Below are 23,987 nucleotides of genomic sequence, written 5' to 3' on the forward strand. Positions count from 1 at the left end.
GAGTTACTCCTTTCGCAGTCAGAAATTCTTCAAATAGTTGGTTTTTGAATTCCAAACCGTTGTCACTGCGAATGGTACGAACCAAGTTTCACATTTGTATCTCAATCTACTTTATGAAATCCTTGAGCTTGAGAGTGGCTTTAGATTTCTGCTTAAGAAAATGCACCAAATTAAATCTAGAAAAATCATCAACAATTACAAGAATATATTTGTTACCACCAATGCTTTCAATTGCATAAGGACCACAAAGGTCTATATGCAAGAGTTCAAGTGGTTCTATGATTTTCGTATTCACAATTGTTGGATGAATCTTCCTGCTCTGCTTCCCCATCTCGCTGGCTGCACAAAGATGTTCTTTATCAATCTTTAAGAGAGGAAGCCCTCGCACATGATCACCAAGAACAAGTTTATTAATGTCTTTAAAGTTGAGGTGTGAGAGTCTTCCGTGCCACAACCAGCTATCATCTGTAGACGCTTTCATAAGTAGGCAGATAGCAGCCTTCCCTTTGATGGGGTTCAGATTGAGTGGATACATCTCACCTTTTCACTTTGACTTGAGGATCAATATTTTGGTTTCCTTTTCGATAATCTCATATCCCTCATCATCAAACGAAACTTTCAAACCGGTACCAACAACCAACTGTGAAACACCTATGAGGTTGTGTTGTAAGCCTTCCACGTATGCAAACTTGCGAATGCAAAATTCCCTATTCGTGATCATTCCATAACCCTTTATTTCTCCAAGTGAATTATTTCCAAATTTCACTTTTCCACCATCTTTTAATGCCCTGAACTCTCACAGTTCTTCCTTCCTTCTTGTCATGTGACGCGAGCAACCACTATCTATATACCATTCAGAGTCAAACTTCTCGTCACGAATCACCTACAAAAATGAAAGATACTTAGGAACCAAAGTTGTTTGGGTCCACGTGAGGCTTTCACAGAAACAAGAAAAGTAATAGCAACATCAACTAAATAAGATCTTTTAACCATGGTGGTGCTATCTTTCTTTGTAATTTGAAAAACTGTGATCCTATTATCTTTTAAGTTCTTATCGGTTGTGGATATTTTGGATTTGTTGGTTGACAACTTGCTTCATAACTTTCTTCTCAAACCTTTTAAATGGAATTCTAGGCTCCGAAACTATCTTTCCATTTCCCTTAACATCTTGTGATGTCTTGGTAGAATGTGAAGCATTCATATTAAACGAAAAGTGAGACTTTGTCTTCTCTATAGGTTTCGCATGATTTGAAAAAGAGGGTTTTTGAAAAACTTTTTGTTTTAAAACCTATGGAGACTAAGTTTGAGTTCGTGGAAAAATCCTAGGTTTTGCATATGAAGAGACTTTTCGCATTTGGATTGGATGATTTTTCTTGATAAACAAAGTTAGGATTTTTGGATCTCTGAAAATGCTTTATTTCCTTCAGATTTTTGTTATATCTTGAATTTCTTTTACATTTTTGAGATGAGAACTGCTCAGAGGATTTATGAATATTTGCTATAGATTTTGGCTTTCTAATGGGAGTTTCGTTCTGTACGAATGATGTATCACTTGGAAAATTCTTGGTTCCAATTGGACTCCCTTTCTCGTAGATCAAGTTGACTTTGTTCAACGGTTCTGCTACATATCTGCCCTTCGTTTTCCAAGAGGTCATTTCAGAGAGACCTTTGATTTCTTTTGCATTATCGATAGGAGCTGACTAGAAAAATTCATCACAACCATCTTTATTGTCTTCTTCGATCAGAGGCGTTAGTTCTACAGTTTGATTTTTATTCAATACCTTGGTTGCGAAAACCTGATTAGGAACAGTTTGAACCTTTGGGAAAACAATTGCTTTTTCTTTTAAAACTTTTGATTCAACTTCAGAAAAACATGGAAACTCAACTGAATTTTCAGAAATTAAGACTTTCGCAGGTTCATGTTCGCTTTTAACAAATTTTGAGCAATAAACCTCATCCTCCACAGAGATTTCACTCATATAAATATCATCATCGAATTCAAATGTGTTTTCAACATTAAGTTTATTTTCTGAACTCAACTTAGTGTTTATTGAGTCAAATTTCTGTACAATATCAGATTTAATTTTCTCTTTTTTATTTTCATCCAAAAGTTGTTTCAACATATTTTTGTGATCTTTGGACTGTATGAAAGATTCAATTTTGTCTAGTCCTATCCTGTAAGAATTTGAGACTTCATCAGATGAGACAATGGATTTGCACCTGTAATAATCTGCATTGATTTCGTCCTCTTTCAATTCAAGAAAGGGCAAAATCATCTTATGAATTTTCTTTCAAATTTCACAATCAAGATGTAAATGGGTAATATTAAAATAAAGTCTTTTAGCAAGTAAACAAAAAATGTTTTGCTGTTTTAAAAGCCCTAGATTATCTCTTTGCAAATAAATCAACTCATCCCTAGACCTAGACAACTCCGACTCCAACTTTTCACTGAAACTAGAAACTATATATTTTAGATCATCTAATTTAGTTTCATATTGAGACATAGGAATATTTAGAGATTTAAGAATATTGTGTACCTTGTTTATCACCTTCTCACACTCATTGATCTGCTCAGGAACGGATTTCGCAACGAAACAACTATCGGACACACGACCGCCTTTAATAGCATAACCTCTAAGCTCCGAAACTTCATTGGTCCCCATCAAGTACCTTGCATTGGACTGCGAAACATCATCTTTTGCCACAAAGCTTCTCCCATGAGTTGGCCTACGAACCTCTTCGTCCTCAGAGTCAGTCAACCACACTTCGACTCTACCAAACTCATCATCTTGTTCCTGCACAATTAAAGCAGGTTTAGCGTCATTAGCACTTTTTCTTCATCTTGATTTCCGCTAGCTTTCTGAGGAAATAAGCCTCATCATCTTCCCCTTCTTTCTTCTCATTCATTCTTCTAAGAATGCACTCCTTTGCTAAATGATTTTTTCTATGACAATAATTACAGTCATAGCTAGAGTCACCTACAAGCTTATTTTCTTTCTTCGCTTCTTCCTTTTGAGAGTTGTTCGCACTCTCATCCTTCACTTTCTTAGAACTGTAACTCCCCTGCCACTTTCGGTTTTTGTTGCAACCAAAATTCTTCTTTGCCAACCTCTTAGGGTTGGACACCATCATAGCATAATCTTCCTTTGAGAGTTCACAATCGGAGAGATCTGAATCCGAACCATCATCAGTAATCTTCTTACCCTTGGCTACAAGATCCAAAGAACCCATTCCAGAAATAACATTTCCCTCACTTGTCACCTCATCCTCATGTGACCTCAGAATACCAACGAGCTTTGCTAATGAGTAATTATTGAACTGCTCGTGTGCTTTAACCATGGACACCACAACTATCCACTTAGGTCTTAACCTATTCATGAACATGACCTTCTGCTCAATCAGCTAATGTTTGATCTTGTGTTTCACCATTCTGCTTAATAGATGGTTGTAGTGATTGAATGCTTGGTCCAGTTTTTCCTCGGGCTTCTAAACGAAAGCTCCAAACTCCGAAAGTAACAGAGTCTGGATGGAATTTTCAAGATCAGCGTCACTTAAGTATAGTTCCCTAAGCCTATCCCATATTTCTTTTGCAGTTTCACAGGAGCTTACTAAGCAAAATTTGTCGACTGGCAAAGCAAAACGAATGATCCTCATAGCCTTGACATTGCTGATTAGCTTGTCTTTTTCATCTTTAGGTATATCATCAACTTCAAGAAGAAGATCGTTGTACTCTGCTTGAGTTTTGATAACTCTTTTTGTACCTATATGAGCAAAGGTCTCCTTGGTTATTGCATCCCATATCAATGAACCATTGTCTTCAAGCCCTAACACGTGATCCTCAAAGTGCAGTGCCCACACTTCATAATCGTTTGGGAAAAGTATAGCGATATGTTGTGATATGTTGGAGATGGTTGATTCGGGATTGTAGATGAGATTCGTGTCAATTAGTTCTCCTGATATCACAGTGCAAAGGAGATAGATGGTTGTTAGTCGACGTCCGCGAGGAGATCCCGAGACGAAGCTCCGACGATCAAGTTAGTATGAGATCTGAGAGAGATTATGGTAGATTACAGTAAAAGAGAATTTTGTCCCCTTCTTCGTGAGGAAGAAGGATCCTTTTATACCTGTTCGAGAAGCGCGTCCCTCAACTGATTCTATTGAGGCCTCCCTCGTGAGGTGCGACGTGGTGGACCCATATTGGAGGGTTCTTCGTCATTTGTTTTGCCTCATTCTCTCATTGGCTAGAAGGGGATCTTTTGATTGTTATGAAGATCGTGGCTATCGCCTAATGGGCAAGTGGAACTCTCTGATTGGTCCCACGTTTTCTGGGATGTAACCTCATGGTGAAGAGGTTAAGGCGCGACTCTGAAACTTGACCACCGTACTAGTGGTCTTCGCATTGGCGAAGGCCTGGACTCGGCTTTAGACTGGGTTTTGACCAGGCCAAGACCGACGTCATTTTGACTTCTCCATTTTTGACGTTATCCCCAAGGGATACGTTAACAAGTCCCTTAGGCTTGTAGGTATATGCGTCAACTTGACAGCGTCACCGTTCGAGCCTATATTTCAACACGTGTATGAGATTATCCCCGACATTTGACAGGAGTTAGACAACACTGTCAATGTGTGTCAGTTCCATTATGAGACGGTTCATGATGCTAATTTCTCCTTTAAAACCCCCCTTTTCCAAGACTTTTCATCCTCACCTCCTTTCTTCACTTTCGTTGTATCAACCCTGGTATTCCAAGGATTTTCCTTTTCGATCGCTCATTCTTTTCTCAATAATGGACCGTTACGGTAGAGTCCCTACTGTTGAGGGGTTCCAATTCCTGCAAGGTTATTTCAGTTTCTTACCGGAGCACGGTGTGATGATTCCGACAAAGGGTTATCGATCTATGACTGCCCTCAAGAGAAGGTGGGAGTTCTGATCCCTTTATTTGAAGCGGGGTTAGGCCTGCCGACATCTTTGTCACCCACAACTTCTTTATATTCTTCTTCATCCTTGTTTTATGGTTCAAATTTTCTTAGGTCTTCACAACTCTTCCCAATTCTCAAGGATATCATGGTAACATTGTGTTTCGGGTTGTTTTCCGTGTGCCCCAGTAACTTTGCTTGAGATTCCAGCTGACCCACAAAAGTGGCAATTTGAGACACCTGTAGTTTCAGATTCTTGATATTTGCTCCGGTTTCCTTATGGGATGTTTGGGTGCTCGTGGCAAGACTCTTTACAATATCTTCTAAGGACACACTGGAACAAATGGCTTGCTGATTTGAAGGCTAGTTTTGAAATTTTGGACTCTGATAATTTTGCTGCTGCTGACTTTGAAAGTTCTGCTGAAAACCCAATTACTGAAAATTTAGCTGCTGCTGAAATTCGCGTTGATTCTGATATTGTTGTCGTTGCTGAAAATTGTTTTGATAATTGTTATGATAGCTTCTAACAACTTTTACTGTAGTTGTATCCTCTTGCAATAATGGGCACATGCCAATGGGATGATCAGTCTTCCAGCATATCCCACACTGCTTCTTCGCAACTGTTTTTTTCTTTTGTTAGCATCAACACTGATTTTGTGAGTTTAGACATCTGGCTTTCAAGGTGAGCATTGCTGATTTATTTTACTTCACTTAGTTGATCTGGATACCATTCTTCTTCAACTATTGAATGCTTTGACTCAATAGCAAGTTTTTCTATCAGCTCACGAATTTCAGTTGGTGTCATGTCACCTAAAGATCCGCCTCTTGAAGCATTTATTAGGCACCTCTCCATGGGTGTCAAATCCTTACAGAAACAATTGTAGAGTTGGTAACCACTGAATCCATGTTAGGGGCAACGAACCAACAGCTTTTTGAATCTCTCCCAGTAAGTATGTAAATCTTCTCTTCTTCCTTGTTTGATACCAAGTATTTCTCTACGACGACTCGAAACTCGCTTTTTTTAGATAATATTTCTCTGAAAATAATTTCGCAAGTTCTGTCCAAGTGGTGATCGATCAGGATGGAAGCTCATACAACCATTCTCTTGCTGAATCTTGAAGTGAAAAGGGGAATGCCCTTAACTTTATATGGTCTTCAGTAATGGCGTGTTGTTTCATTCATGAACAAACCACATGAAATTCCTTGAGGAATTTGTGTGGGTCTTTATGTTCTAGACCTCGAAATGTAGGGACAATATGTATCAACCTAGATTTGAGTTCAAAGGTTTGAACTTTTGGAAAAGTGATGCAGAAGGAGTTGCTGATTGACCTCTTGGATGGCTAACTTTTTGAGAGTCTTTTCTGCTTCTTCTCCTTCTTCACTCACAGCTGACTTTTTAGATCCTAAAGGTTCTGGTGTTTCAAATTTTTTAGAGGGTGGTAGGGAGTATGTCTTAAAGGGGCTATTGGAAGGTGAAGATGGGGGTAATTTTAGGAAAAATAGGAAAGTTGGATCTGGTTCGTTCCACAAGGGACTGCCTTGTAATTTGGTGATTTTTGGTGGTATGGAGGATGATGAACCAAAGAAACCAGCTGATTGGTTCTGCTTTGTTGCTTCTTTCTTCTGTTTTCTTGTAGTTCTTTCAATTTCTAGATAAAAAACTAGAGGTGTATCTATACAAAAAGTTCTTGACATAAAGCTATTAGAAGCACTGTGTCCCCAAAAACGGCGCACCTTTGTTAAACCGCTCTTGCGCAGTGTGACAACTCGAAATTTCTATCTTATAACAATCCCTGCATTCAATCAAAGTCAAACTTTCAATTGCTAAATTTTAGCAGTTTTGGAGTCAGTTTGAGTGTTCTAAAGCCAAGTACTACAAGAGATAGTGGATAGAGGATACTCTAGGGTTAATTTCACAACATTTAAGTTCCAACACTCCAAGAGTTTGGAGTTTACGGCCATAACATGGAGTTTACGGCCGTAAACTCTAGGGTAAATATGACACTTAGTCATTTTATGTCATTATTTCCATTTTCAAAGCCTAGAAACTCTTTTCTCTCAAGTATCATCCAAGTTCTTCACTAGATCTTCAACTTAGTAAGTGTTTTCTTCCATAATTAGTTGATAAACTTCATTATCTAGTGTATGTGTATGATTTCATTTGTGAAATCTCTTCATTTGATGGATAATCAAGTGTTCTTCAAGAACAACAAGAACACACACTAGTGTTCTTGAGCCCTAAGCACCCTTTCAAGCTTCTACACTGTAAGTACTCTTGTCTTAGCTTGTTGTATACTTGAATCAACCAGTTTACACTTAGAATTTGTCAAGAAATCATGATCAAAAGGGAGTTTACGGCCAAGGAACCTTCTTGGGCCGTAAACTCTATAAAAGGGGCCAAAAGAGCCCTAATCACTTCTCAAGCCTTAGGATCAAGTCTAGAACACTTATATCCTAAGCTAGGGACCTTAAACTTTGATTTGGTACAAGATACCATGAGTTTACGGCTGTAAACTCATGGGTAAGTGGTCCTTAGGCCGTGAACACTAGTTAGTGGTGCATTGGTGCCACCTCTCCTTCCTAGGACTTAGACTTGAGCATAGAACACTTCATATTGACTTATAGGACCTTAAATGACAACTTGATGCTTAGTACCATGAGTTTACGGCCATAAACTCATGAGGAAATGGTCTTTGGGCCGTAAACTCATATGGTTCATACCATATGGACCATAAACTCCCAAGTGAGGCCCTACACCCCTTATGTGCAACCCTATGTGGTTTAACACTTCAGTACAAGTGTTTCGTAGTCCCTAAGGTTTTTCCAATACCTAATTAGTTGTTATAAACACTAATTGTAAGCATATATACATATATATATATATATATATATATATGTGTGTGTGTGTGTGTGTGTCTTTATATGTTAACTAGGATCCGTGTGTGCTCAAGTCCTCACTTGACACCTAGCATCCTACACCGAACTTACATTCGCATCACTCACTTCAGGTGAGTTCATATCCCCTTAAGCAACCTTTTAAATTCTTGTACATGCTTTTAAATGCTTTTAGGGGGGGGGGGGGGGGAATACAAGTTGAACATCACATTTTATTAATAACTATCAAACATATGGAATTGCTATACTTTCAAACTGTCTTATCAAACAAACTACTTTTAAATCGTTTTATAAACTGACATCAAATCATGATTATTTATTGTTTCAAACCCTTTAAATGTATTACAAAACCTCTTTTCAACTTATGTATTGTTAAAAACCATATCTATACACTTATGTAGTAAGTATATATATATATATATATATATATATATATGCATTGATAAGATAGTTGCGACTTCAGCTCCAACACTTTTGTGTAGCAAAAGTATATAAACATACATGGACATTTCAAACTACATTACTAGTAAACTATAATAGGTGTAGTTTAAGAGATACTACTTGCTATTCCTAGTACAAAGGGAACATACAAGAGTCAGTTCATTCATGAGTCTATACAAAGATACTATTACAAACTATATGAAGAGATACTATTACATAATATATGAAGAGATACTATTACATAATATATGAAGAGATACTACTACATACTATATGAAGAGATAATATTACATATTATATGAAGAGATACTTCTACATACTATACAAGACTTACCATTCTACAGCCGGCTGTTAGCCACAGTGGGAAACTGCACATCGACGGATGTCTACGGTTGTTTGGTTTGGCAAGTTGCCATGCCGTGTGTATCCTAGTACAAAAGGATACGATTTCAATGAATATATAATTTTCCCTTTTACTTTTATCTTGTGACACATTCACATAAATGGTGAGGTAGACTATATTTTGATAATAATAGTTGTACATGGGGAAAAACCTTCATTCATATGGAGAAGCAAAACTCCAAAACTGTCGGGTCTTGGTAGAAGACTACATTTTATACTAGTAGGAAATACAACGAGATTTTCTAGGGTTTTCTTACTTATACGAACTTTTCATCAAACATTTACAAGTCTTTTCTTTGCAGTTTTACAAATCAAAGACACTAAAATACTTATGAATTCACCAGCTTAAATGCTAATCTACGCTTTCAAAATAACTTGTATTCTCAGGTCCTCAGTAGACAGGTACTGGTGACATGTTTTGAGAAGACGGAGCACAGACAAGACTCGTATTTTATTTTGATCATTCATTTTTAGTGTCTATTACATTACAAAGAACACACGTGTATTAAAACTCTACTATTAATGCAATGGATGATGTTGTTGCTTGTTTACTACTTTGCATTGTTATGATACTTTACATGACGTCCTCCTCCCCATAACGTTTCCGCCGTTCTTGGTTTTGGGGTGTGACATGCAGGATTTAAGCGAATAATATATTCACTGCTGGTTACACTATTGGATAACACATGGAAGCAGGGTCAAATCCTCAGGATACAGTCTAACGGTTAATGCCTTTTTGCGTAAGTCACATACTAGTCAATAAAACAAAAAAATATAAAAAGGGGTTTTGATTTAAAACTAAAACTAAAAGTGCAGTGAAAATAAACTAAATAAAACTCAGTAATGAAAACGAATTCAGCTCTGCTGTGACTTTCCTAATCATGCAATCATTCTGTATCTAATAATTCAAAATGTGTTTCATCTAAGATGGTATTGAGAAAAACAAAAAACTCTAATATACTCTCTTTTACCTAGTTAAATTAACCAAAACAGGCTCTTCCGTTAACCCTAACCTTTTATTGTCTAATTAAACAAGATCTTAAATAAGATCAGAAAAGTTGCATTAAGTTCTGTGTTGAATTCCCAGCAATACCAAAAACTTCTCACAGGCTCGGAAGCATAAAGGTATGAAATTTTAGTTTATATCAGAGTTAAATCCCAACACGGAACCAATCAGATACTTGTTACTTATTACCAGTTGATAAGAACAATTACAATTTCTGTTAACTCATTAACTGGAATTATTAAATCCTATCTAGGCGATCAAACTAACAAGAATTAAATATCAAACATTCATTAAGTTCAAAACTGTAACAACTAGATAGAAGCACATAGTGAAAAGCAAATCTGATAACTGATCACATGAAAAATACTAGCCTAATGCAGAACTTCAAACTAGGGTTGTAACACCTCAAATTTCAAACCAAAATTTTCATTTTTAATTTACCCAAAATATTGTTCATAAACTAAACCATCAAAAAATCACGAGTATCAAGTACAAATCATCACTAAAAATATCAGAGTGCTACATAATGCCCATTAACAAAATCTCCCAGCGAGTGTGTACAATCAGACCTTCGCTTTCTCGCGATCCTCAGAAGTACCTGAAACACATATAATCAACAACTGTAAACACAAAGCTTAGCGAGTTCCCCAAAATACCACACAAAACACAACAAAAATAAACAACTATGAGTTATTAGCAACCCTGGAGACTACTCAAAATCTCAGTCGGCAAACGACACACGCGGTGGGTTATCAGCAACCTTGGACACTACTCGAGGTCTCAACACACACAATATCACATATCACAGTAGAAACACTTAGACTCGGCTAGCATCATGTATATATCTACACAACTATCCTACCACACAGGTAAGAATAAGTGAGGAAACTCACCTGATACTGATTATTGGTAAATCTCACTCTCGAACTGTCGGGACTAGAGTCCGCCTAATAAACACAACAAGTAACCCAAGTCAATTAAGGTCATAACCTGACTCACAAGTCTAAATCCCACATCTATGCCCCTGAAGGGCAAACATACCATTTTCCCTTCCATGGTCCAAAACCCTCAACTTTTTAACCAAAAGTCAAAAGTCAGCAAAAGTCAACATGTCAACCTTCTCAGTCCGTATGCGGGGTGTACGCTTCCTACGCGGGGTGTACAACTTGAATCAGCGAAATCGAGGACGGGCCTGGCTATGCGGGGTGTAGCCTGGAGTACGCCCGACGTAATTTGCTTAGTCACAAAACCCTAACTTTCTATGTCTTAATCCTTTAAGTTACTTATTCCAACTTCAGTTCTGACCACTATAGAAGGTGTTAACCCATAAAGTCACTAACTTTAAACCTTTGCATGGCTAGATAGGGCTCAAAACACAAAACGTTAACTTTTACAACACTTAGAGTAACTAAATCATGCATGTGGCAAAGGAAACGATCAAGCAAACATTTTTATGAATCAAGGCACTCTCAAACATCTAAAAGGACAACCAAAATGCTCTAGAGTAACCCATACTCACAAAGGTCCAAGATTTGGGACCAAAAAATCCTAAATACCCATCTTAAGAGATCTAGAAAGAAAAATAGCAAGGTATGGACTTTATGCCTTCAAAAGATGCACAAGGTGAGGTAGTTTCTAGACCCACAAGCTTGCATGCAGTACCACATTCTTCAATGGCATCTTCTTCAACAAGAAAGCACCAAAATCACCAAAAACTTCAAAATCTTCACACAAAAGGATGAGACTCAATATTAGGGTTTTGAAAGAGTGGAGGCTATCTTTAGAAGGTCCAAGGGAGGTATAAGGTTGTTTAATTAGGGAACAAACCCTAAAAATTAGGGTTTAAGGTCTTGGCTAGTACACACGGCGTATGACACGTACTCCCAGCGTACCAGGGAGAGTTCCGTGATTCCATGTCTCGATCAGGTACGCGACGCATACCTCACATACACCCAATGTACGGGCTAAAGTGCAACAATTTTCGACATAAGAACCAAAAATGTAAATACATGCAAAACGGATATTACAATTCTCCTCCACCAGCTTCAAACTTCGCCCTCAAAGTCAGCCCTAGAAAATAGATCATTGTAATGCTCGTGCATCTCAGTCTCGGGCACCCAAGTCCACTCCGAGCCTTTCCAGTGTTGCCACTAAACTTTGACCAAGTTCACTACCTTGTTCCTCAAGGTCTTCATTCTCCTATCTAGAATTGCCACTGGCATCTCGATGTAATTCAGACGATCATCGAGCTGAATTTCCTCCAAAGGAACCACAACCGTCTCATCGGCTATACACTTTCTTAGCTGGGAAACATGGAAGGTATCATGAATCTGATCCAACTCCTCAGGTAGCTCCATCCTGTAAGCCACCTTGTGCACCCGAGCGAACACTCTTAAAGGGCCAATGAACCTGGGGCACAACTTGCCCCACTTTCTGAAGCAGATAACACCCATCCAAGGTGATAGCTTGAGAAGCACCAAATCTCCAACCTAAAACTCTAGCTTAGAGTGTCGCCGCTCTACATAACTCTTCTGGCGGCTCTGGGCAATCAGTAATCTCTATCTAACCTGCTACATAAGCTCGGTCATCTTGAGCTTTAACATCCCAAAACTCATGACCAAAAATTTCATTTTTATTTATCAAATAAACCAAAGTTATCAAAATCATTCCATCTCAAAAACATAAATCATAGTATCAAATCAGAGTATCATATTAAAACATCAGAGTAAAAATCCCAGGCTAAACATCGTGGTGTGTGCAATGCAGTCATCCCGAGCTCTTCCCTTTGCTAGCACTCAACTTAGTGAATTTCCCCCAAACTACCACATACCATACATATAATCATGTTACTAGGAGATACGGGCCCCGCCCACACTCAAGGAGATACAGGCCCCGCCCACACTCGGCTAATTAGGAGATATGGGCCTCACCCACACTCCGCTAACTATGAGATACGGGCCTCGCCCATACTCCGCTAACTATGAGATACAAGCCTCGCCCATATTCACGATCTATGAGATACGGGCCTCGCCCACACTCAACTATCTATGAGATACGGGCCTTGCCTACACTCAGCTATTTATGAGATATGAACCTCGCCCACACTTAGCTACTAAGCACACATACAAGTATCACACAGACAACAAGTAGGACAAAATCTATCAATCAGTTCTATATCCATACTCAAATAATGATATGAGATACGGGCCTCTCCCACACTCTGCTATCTATGAGATAAGGGCCTCGACCACACTCAGCTACTAATTAATACACATAACATATACGGGCCGGCCTTGGTTCCTTTGACCCGTTCAAACCAAGATGAAACTCACCTCACTGTCGGATGATAGCTGAGACGTCTCTGCCCGGAATCAGCTTTACTCACTCCCTGAACCACAACAAACCCTTAGATATCATTCCATACTCATAACCCTTAAGGGTCAACTCTGGTCAAGTCAAAGTCAAAGTCAATGCTCCGAGTTGACTCAACTTGTCGAGTTTACCATTCAACTCGTCGAGTTCCCAAGAATCATAGAATCGTGACATCGCGATCTAACTCGTCGAGTTTCTCCTTCTCAACAGAAACGAGACTTTTCTAGTACAACCCGTCGAGTTCCCTTGTAGACTTGCCGAGTTCCTTCATCCGAATCGGGAATGTTCGACCCAACTCACCGAGTCCCTCCATGAACTCACCGAGTTCCTCATAGTTCTTAGTCTGTTAAGTCCTTTCCTCATATCTAAGGTTCCAGAATATAGATCTACATTGTTTCCATGGTATACATCTATAAAGTCGACAACTTGATGGCTTTGCATGTGACATCCCCATTTTCACGGCCAGAAAAGACCGATTTTGTTTATGCTTTATAAAAATCAGAGTACCTCTTTTTAATAAAAATGTGCAGAATTTGTTCCCAGTGAAACATGATAAATACGTTATCAGGGCATTTCCGAAGAAAAATATTTTTTATTCATTTAAAAACATTTGGGATGTCATCGTCAATACATAAACATAAGCATAAACATAACTTACATTCATTATCACTAGTGATTTATATCTCCTTAATCTCTTAGTGTAATGTGACTTTATATCAACACCTGTGATATAAATAAACTGAGTGGGTCAGGTCGGGAAACCTGGTGAGTACATAGGATTTTCAACCCACAATAATATAATTATTATGTTTAATCATCAAACAGTTAAATCAATTACCCATCCCAAATTATCTTCTTTACTCTTAAGGATCTACCCTAAGAATCAGCTATTTCTCATTCATTAATTCCTAAGGATTATCCTAAGGAATAGGTATGAAGACCATCATTGTCAATAACACAGCTGTCAAGCACATCTGCTAGTTCCATCACTTAGGCGCAGCTGCCAGAATTGTGACATTCTATGTGAGGCACAGCTGCCAGTATTGTCCTTCGAGCACAGATACTAGGGTTATCTCATTTATTGACAGTATCGTTTTCGAGAGTCCACTCACAATACATGTCAATGGGTTTTTAGAGTACACCGGTGAACACATCGTTCACAACACCTAGAAGTTGCGAGTCTGCTAGTGTTCCATTGGACTGTCTAGAATAGTCCGTGGTTGTCATCCATACTCTGCTAGATGATGGGGCCAACATTTAGGAACAAGGCTTTTCACATCATCCACCTCTCACCCTTACCTCATGGTCTATATCACTTCTCAATTCATTATCCAACTCATATTTCATCTACCCATGTTTTACACAACATATTATGTAGATATAAATACATATACAGTTTAAATCATATAAAAGTAGTATAAAATCATTCATCCAGCATAGATAGCAAGTATACAGATAATATGTAAACACAACACGTAGTTTATATAAAATACTTCATATCTATGTGTAAGATGAAAGGGACCATGCACTCACTTGAAAAGGTGGTGATTCCGAACTCAGACAGCGCTTCGCTTCTTAATAATTTCCTTCGACGAAACCTAATATTATTACCACTAGAGCTTAGTTTATTATTTGTCGAGACTAATTAATAGTTTAGCTATTATTACTATTATATAAGCGTTAAAAAATACTTATATAACCCATAATAATAGCCCAAGTACTTATTACAAGTTCCTAATAACGTTACTATAATTAAATAAAACCTATATTAAAAATAGCGTAGGCATAGCTCACTTACAACGAGTTTTATAGAAAACCGGGCTTTGCTTGGAGCAGTGTTCCCGAGCCGAAAAGCTCTTCTTCTTGGAGCCGTCGAGCACTCCGGGGCTTTTGCCTCGTGCTAGGGAGGTTCCCTAGGCTTTTCGGGGGGTTTCGGGGCTAAAGAGAGGCTCTAGAGAGAGAGAGAGAGAGTAAAGAGAAGAAAGAATGGGAAATGTGTGAAGAAAATGAGGGTGGGAGAGGTTGTATTTATAGTGTGAAAGATGGTTGAACTTGGTTCCACATGTCACCATCTAGTGGCAAGACTTGGGGAGAAAACAATGGCTAAGATTGTGCCACATCACCCATTTTCGCACAACACACTTCCGACTTCTAAAATCCGTAACTTTCACATACGACCTCCGTTTTTGACGTTCTTTATATCCACGCGTATGTAAAAATAAGATCTACAACTTTCATTTTGACTCCGTCGGCTAGTTCTCGACCGATCTTAAATTTAACAGTACGAGGAGATTATACTATTAAATGCCCGCGTAAAATTCATAACTTCTACATACGGACTCTGTTTTCGTCTTTCTTTTTACCGTTGAGTTCCTAATAATGAGATCTTCAATTATCATTTAGGTCACGTAGGCAAAAAACCGCTCGATCTAAAATTCGAGTTTCGGGCTGTGCACTGCTAAGCCAAATCTTAGAAAATTCATAACTTCCTCATATGAAGTCAGATTTGGGTGTTCTTTTTTTGTATGTTCTCGGTTTAACGTATACTACAAATTTTGTTTAGATTTCTAAGGCTAAAGATTCCTCCATTGTAAATTCACTATTTACTTCTCCTGGTGTCATGCCGGTTTTGCCGTAAAACTTCGATGGACCATAACCTTTTCGTTTTAACTCGGATTTCAACGTTCTTTATATGTACGGAACCCTTGAGACATATTCTACAAATTGGTTAAGATTATTTATCTCTAAATAATCTCTTGTCAAAAAGTCGTTTTCGACCCCTATTATCTCTAAATTGACTAGCCCGGATCTACGGGCGTTACGTTGCATGCCTCAAATGGACCCAATCTCGAGATATAGCAACCTACTTCCATGGACGTTGTCTTTTCTTGGACAAGAACGGGTTTAAGACCTTTTTTATGAATCTAAGGACCAAGTAACACTGAGAATGGGAGTTTTGAGCATCAAGACTATGAATGTTATCATGCTCTAACAATGGGGTCAAAAAGATCCATAATACAACACTAATATAGATCTAAGCTATTAATCATCAATTTTGAGATTGTTACCTCAGAAAGCTGCCAAAGATGGACGAGATCCCAGATCTAGTGCTTTTCCTCAAGCTCAGTGACCTTCTAGTTCTTCCAAGTCCTTCACCAGGCACAAGAACACACAAAAATCCACTCAAAATCTCTAGTTTCTCAACAAGGAGCTCACAATGAGATTTAGGGTTTTAGGTAGGCTGGTGAGGGCTAGTGGGGAAGGATTAAGTCCTTTAAATAGGGTGCAGAACCCTGGAAAATAAGGTTTCATCCCAGCCGGTCTACTCATCGAGTAGAGGCCTCTCAACTCGTCGACTAGGTTACTTAAATCACATGGTCCTGATAATCTCTACTCGACGAGTTTAGGGATTCTAACTCGTCTAGTTGCTTTGTAAACATGAATAAATTATAAATTAAATGCATACCAGAAACCAAGCGTTACATGAGCACTATCTCAGTGCTCCCCATGACTCTCTCGCTGACCTCGCCCCAACAAATAGGAGTCTGAAACCTCCTCCCATAAAGAAGCTCAAAGGGAGGCATTCCAATGTTGGCATGATGGATGTTGTTGTAAGAAAACTCACCCAAGGGAAGATAGGAGTCCTAACTCCCACCAAAATGAATGATGCATGCGAGCAACATATCGAATGTTTAAATAGTCCGCTCGCTCTGCCCATCGTTCTGCGGATGATGGCCTCCAACTGGGCTTCATTGATTTTTTCCAAAACTGGTGTCATCACAGTCATCCTTAAGCACACATATTGAATCGGGGTACTGACCGCCCTTCAGCTCAAGCGTGTCCACCACATGAGGCTTCACCTACCCCGAGGCGTATGCAATCACGTTCCCCCTCTACATTAATACAACACCTAACCCTGAAATGGATTCATCACAGTATACCACAAAATCCTCAATCCCCTCATCGCGGGAAAGTACTGGTGCATCACAAAGTCTCTGACGAAGAGTCTTGAATGACGCCTACTGCTTAGGCCCGCAATTAAACACAACATCCTTCCTCATCAACTTAGTGAGAGGAATTACAATCTTGGAGAAGTTTCGAATGAATCTCCGATAATATCCTGTCAAATCGAGGAAGCTCCTAATCTCAGATGGAGACTTTGACACTTCCCACCGTATCAATGTCTCTATCTTGGTTGGGTCAACCAAGATACCATTCTGTTTGATGAGGTGTCTCAAAAATTGAACCTCACGCAAGCAAAAATCACACTTGGAGAACTTGGCATATAGCTTCTCCAACCTCAAAACTCCGAAAATCTCACGTAAATGCTCCTCATGCTGCTCTCTGGTCTTAAAATAGACCAGAATGTCATCGATGAATACGATCACCGACCGATCTAACATAGGCCTACGCACCTGGTTCATGAGATCCATGATGTTGTGATTCCAAGTCTCGATTAGGTACGCCCAACATATGAGCTAAAGTGAAAAAAAATTCGACATAAGGACCAAAAATGTAATACTTGCAAAACGGATGTTACAATGGTTTTAGACATACATGGCTAAAAACAAATTCAAACTAATAAAAAGGTAAACTAACTGATTAATGTTGCTAAACTAAGTGTTGGAGATGATTCACAGCCTTCAGATCTTTAGAAAGTGTTGAAAAGTAGCAGAAATCACCCTTAGAAGGATTTTTCATCGTCTGGAACTGTCTTACTCTAGAGTCTGATGTGGAGGGTCATATTTATATGCATGAAGGAATCTTCCAGAGCAAGAAAACGAAATCTAAGATCGCAGATATAGGACGGTGCTATTTCTGACATTTTTCGAGTTGCGTCATAAAAATGCAGTCGCAAATATAGAAATATGATCATAGATTTTGAAAGTTTTCTTCCAGATGACTTTTTCGACCTTGCAAATCCTGGATCAACAAATGCGAACGCAGATTTCGAAATTTGTTATCATAGATTTGGCTTTTCGAAACGTTTCGTGTGCGATTCTTTAGTTTAAGCATTCCATGTCTTTCCTCAACATCCATCTTCAGTTCCAACTCCATTTAGGCTCCAAATATGCATCCAGCTGCTCTCAAAGTACCGCTCCACTCGAATTATCTGAAAACAACACAAAAACGCTAGTAGTAAGGGAATTCTGATAGAACACATGAGCTGAACATTATTTAAGCTAATGATATGGAAATGTAAAATTATGATGCTAAATGCTAATAAAAACTATCCTAAAAGATGCATAAAATGGCATCAATCAGGGGGCGTCTAAAATTACATGTTCATTATTTACTTGAGCTCTGAATTCTTACATCTCCCTTAATACCACTTTTTCAGGAGTTGTTGGTCAATCCATCGAAAAAACCCATAAATGTTGTCTTCATCATTGTAGTTTGTGAAGCCAATGAGCCTCCGACTAGGATTCTTTCGCGTCCATGTCGTCCACATTCCAACCGGATCTCCACATCCACACAGTCTCACGTTATTACTTGAAGTTGTCGACATCGATTTGCCATAATTTCTCTTCTTTTGCTTGTAGGTTTGTGAATATAGGTGTTGGAAGGTCCGCTTTATGAAAATATATTCCAAAATATGGTATTATAATGTAAAATACTTTACAAAAAATTAATTCCTAACAACTTTGCAACATTTTTTCCATAGCAAACAAGCAATGAAATTAAAAATCCATAGCAAAATTCTGTAGGTAAACAACTATGAATTGTACTTTCATAGCAAAGCGACTGTGAAATTTTATTCCGTTGAAAAATTTCATTGCAGATTAACCAGGATATTTAATTTCATAGCAGAATTACAACGAAAAGTATTTTCGTAAGAAAGTTCATTGCAACTTTGCAACGAACAGTTTTTCCGTAAAAATATTGGTTGCAATATACCAACGGATTTCAAGTCCATAACAATTTCCGTAGTAATTCTCATGTTTGCTACTGAAAATTAATTTCGTAGAAAATATGGTAGCAAATTAGCTACAAAACACGATTCCATAGCAACCTTCCCTAACAATATTGGATTTCTCTCTCTCTCTCTCTCTCTCTCTCTATATATATATATATATATATATATATATATATATATATATATAGAGAGAGAGAGAGAGAGAGAGAGAGAATATGGTGGATATCATTTGTTTTTTTAGTGTAAATATTGTTTTGTTTGGATGGAAAGAAACATTTAAATCAAATCATTTTTTTAACAATTAAAAGGAAGGAGTGTATCATTTTTTCCTAAGTAGTCAGAGCAGTTAAAAGACAATATTGGTAAGTGGTGTGATTTTGTAGTTCCTCGTTTTGATTGGGTTTGTGATTTCATCTATTGCTTAGATAAGTGTCGAATATCTAACAATAAATGTGATATAATGGAGGCTATTACACCATCTGTTATACCTAGGGGTTAGTAAACATTGCACTGCAACTAAAATTAACCGTAAAAATCGGATAAACCGCAACCACAATAAAAACCGATGATGAGGTTCTCCGTTTTTCAAAAACCGCAAATTTGCGGTGCGGTGCGGTTATTAGTTTTCAAAAACCGCAAAAAAAACCGCACCGCACCACATATATTATATACAATGTTTTTTTATTAATTACTAATATATTAAATATTAAAAATAAGACAAGTTTCATGGATAAAAGAATGAATAAATTTTAAAAGACAAAAGTGTTGTTTTTTTTTTCGTATGTTTAACTTTGGAAAATGGTGAAATTTGACAATTTTAAGATATTTATTGTTAATTACTATTGATTTAAAGTTTTTAAGATATTAGTTGTTTGTAATTTAAGTTAATTGTTTTATACTTTATGGTTTTTTATTATTACAAAGAGTAAATTACACGAATGGTCCCTATCGTTTGGGGTAATTTACACGTTTTGTCCCTAACTTACTTTTTTAACTCGGAAGGTCCCTACTGTTTGTTTATGTTACACGTTTGGTCCCTTCTATTTGTTTTTGTTACGCGCTTGGTTCCTGTCTTACCTAAAAAAAAACTATTATTTGAATAGAGAAAAATGATGGGATAGGTAGGGTAAGGCGTGGGGAGTGGGGTTGTGAGTGTGTTTATATAAATAAATTAAAAAATCAAGGGTAAAATAGTATTTTTAGGTAAGACAGGGACCAAACGTATAACAAAAACAAACAGGAAGGACCTTCCGAGTTAAAAAAATAAGTTAGGGACCAAACGTGCAAATTACATTAAACCATAAGGACCATTCGTGTAATTTACTCTATTACAAATAATATGTTTAAACTCTTAAAATTGTTTGAACTCTAAATTGCGGTTAAAAACCACACAAAATAATCGCACCAAATCCATGCGGTTAATAACCGCAACACACAAAAACAAAACCGCACCACAAAAATAACCGCCTAACCGCACCATAAAAATAATCGCACCAAGCGGTTTTGAAAATAGATTAACCGCATTTGTGGTTAGTGGTGAGGTTCTGACCAATAACCGCACTGAGCCGCACGACGCTCACCCCTAGTTATACCCACCACATACCACATATGTGGTGGGTGCCACTTAAGCACCATATTCCCTACCACTAACCAAGGGATACCTACCATAAAACACACCACTTCACCTCATTTTTTTTTTATTTAAATTTAATTCAAAAATACATTAAAATCATTTTTTAATACTAGTTTTCCATTAAATTAAAAGATCAAATTACATTAAATAAAAACTACATTAACTGAAATAAAAATAAAATTACATTATTTAAAAAAAACATTAAAAAAACTAAAAATTCCAACCATCAATAAAATAAACTACTCCATACGCCTATGTCGGGCTCGAACCGACTCTTTCATCGCGAGGAAAAGTTCCAAGTCTTCGCCCTCGATGTCGTCTACTTTCATTTTTAAGATTTCCATATCGGTTTTGTTTGAATCGTCGCCTGTGCCTCTTGAAATGATGGTTGTGCTTCGATCATTTTTTGCTCCATCCGAGTCATCACATCGACCTTCGTTTCTTGAAGTTGCACATATCGATCAAATTTATCGCCAAAGATATCCATAACACTAGAGTTCAAAGATGTTGAAGCTGCTTTTTTTTTGCTTTATTTCTTCCAACGGGCCGACGAAGAGGTTCGTCGTTTTCAAGATCTTGCGGATCGTCGTTGATGTTGATGTGTGTTCGGCCGTTCAATTGTTGGGAAGTGCCATCGGGGTTTCTCGAACGCTTTGAACCGGAAAATTGCGAAGTTCCTTCCGTTTGCTCTTTCCATTTTGGAGAGTCTTTCAGTTTTAGCCACAGTTTCATATACAGAAAAGTTTTGCGTGTTGGTGTTGTTTTTTTCAAATTGCTCCATCGCCGCCTTGAAAACATCAAAATCGTTCGAGCGCTTTTGCATATGTTTAGGAGGTTGTTGTAGATTCCTCCAAACTTGGTGTATTTTAGTCGAATATCTCGCAATTTCGACGTAATTTGATCGACATTTCGAGTTTCACTTTCCATTAACTCGTAGAAAATGGTTCGGACTTTCTCCCAAAAACTTCTGTAAGGCTAACTATCTCCTACAATTAGATCTTCGGAAGCCACCACCCATGCCTCCGCTGACTTTTTTTCTTCGTCTTTTGTCCATGGGACCCTTTCTTGGGCGGTAGTGGGTCGGGCCGATTTATTTTTCTTTTTTTTTTTCTTTTTTGGTTGAGGTGGTGGTGAAGGTTGCGTTTCCGCAACAAAATCTAGTGAAAGTGGTGGTTGTGAGCTTGGTGGTTGTTGTTGTTGTGAGACTTGTTGTTGGAGTTGTTGTAGTTGTTGGAATTGTTGAAATTGTTGGTATTGTTGTAAAATTTGTTGTTGTTAAAAGGACGGAAAATGTTGATATTGTTGTTGGAAAAGTGGTGTTTGTTGAATAGGGGAACCGGTTTGAAGCAAATTGATAAAACCGTCTTGAGGTGACTCCATAATCGGGAATTGGCGAGATGTTGTATCTAACGCAAAAGTGTTATCGGGTTTGCGATTTCTGTAGTTTGGAGGGGTATTTTGGCTGAGATCCATGGTTTTTGGTTGTGAAGATGTAGTATGTAGTTTGTGTATAGAGAAAGAAAAGAATGATGTAAAAAATAAGGAATAAAGGTGTTGTATTTATAGGTAAATAAATTTAGTAATTTTTTTAAAACAAAGTAGCCGTTGAAGGGCTATAGAAAATGGTCAATGTGGACTGCGATTCTATTGGCCGTATACGTCCGTTATGTGGAGCACGAAAGACCACGAAAACGAGCAACCACGAAACAATGGGGCGGTGTGCACGGCCATTGTTCGTGGCCAGCTCAACCACGACCGGTCTCGTGCTACGTATACCATGTGGCTTTATTATGACTACTTGGTGAAGCATCTGGAAGTTCATAAACGCCTTGTCTTTTGCCTCGAGTAAACCTAAAGGGGATTTGCTTTTTGATAGTATTGTTACTATTTCTTTTATGTGGTTTGTGCATATAAACACATGTTAAGTAGGTGGGGTCATTTGGCTCAAACCCAATGCTCTTTATCTTTTGTAATGTTATTTTTTTTACTAGCATCTTGTTGGTTTAATATATTTCCGCATTCAAAAAAACATAATCACTTCATATAATAAACTTTGAGTTAAATGAATTGATGTAGGAGTTGTGCCATGCAGAAAATGTGAGATGGTCCTCTCACAAGTTCTTTTAAAGGCCATTTGGTTTGATAAAATTTATTTAAGGTCTCAATTTCCTAGAATATTTCACCGAAATTTATAACTTTAACGCTTGGAGTGATTTTTTCCGATGTGTGTGTGGGTGCTGGTGGGGGTGTTCTTAATGGAGCGTGCTTTAGTATTTTCTTTATTTGGTGACCTTATTACATCTTTTAGATCGATGAACGTGATATTTGAAATCCATTTAACAATATAGAGTGATTTCGGCTCCACATTATATTGATGATGTGATTTTGATTGTGATATGAAGCTCCTATATGATATCGATTTCTTCGAGTTAAAGTTAATATTTTTGGTTGGAGAACTTCTTTAGACCACATCACAGTCAGTGTAAACTTGGATAAGCGATGAGTAGATGTTGAGTCGTTTAATTGCACTTTATGTGATTCGCACTTAGGGATGACAAAATACCCCGTCTTTTCTCGTTATATGGTTGCTTCAGTTGGGGAGACTAATGTGAGTTGTAAGGATTTAATTACTCATTTGGTTGTCTCAATCAAAAAATGGCTTTCTTGGACGGATAATATGACACTAAATGCTCGACAAAATCATTGTTTTGATGTGGTTTTGCTAACAATGATATGGTCCATATGAAATTTATGAAACAACGGGTCTACAAAAATCACAAAAACACGTTATGTTTGATAGTTATGTCTTAGTCTTTTAATCTTATAGTTAATTTTTCAATAGAGTTTCATTTAAAATTCAATTGGATTGTTTGGTTGTAAAACCCGACAATGAGTATTTCGTCTTTGCATGAACTCTTTTTATTTATAGGTTTTCCTTTTTGATGCAATTCGGCCGTTAAAAAACCTCATTTGTAAAAATCTACATAAAAATCGGAACAAACGTTTTTTCAAATCAACTAAACCGGCACTAAAACTAATTTTGATCCATTACACAGCACTTAAACCTTCCATTTATGATTTACCACTTCGAACTGCGTTTTCATATATTCCCTCATATTTCTTAAGGTTTATGTAAAACATCAATACTTATCCACGTATAAACCACATAAATCTTCTGCTTTCAAGGGACATGTATAGCCTAAGCTTGGTGGGTGCTCATCCTTTAAATCAGATCTAAATTTCTCTATCAAGACACCTAGACGATGATAAGTTATATTTCTTTTTGAAAAGATAAAGTATTTATTTGGAGTGTAGAGTGCAAAAAAGGAAAAAATCAACGTTAATTATGGAAAGGTTGAGTACCACAAATTGAATGTTTGAAAAAGGAAATGGGAAAAGAAAGATCA

Source organism: Lactuca serriola, chromosome 7 (genome assembly GCF_051521515.1).
Source record: "Lactuca serriola cultivar US96UC23 chromosome 7, Lser_US96UC23_V15, whole genome shotgun sequence".
NCBI lineage: Eukaryota > Viridiplantae > Streptophyta > Magnoliopsida > Asterales > Asteraceae > Lactuca > Lactuca serriola.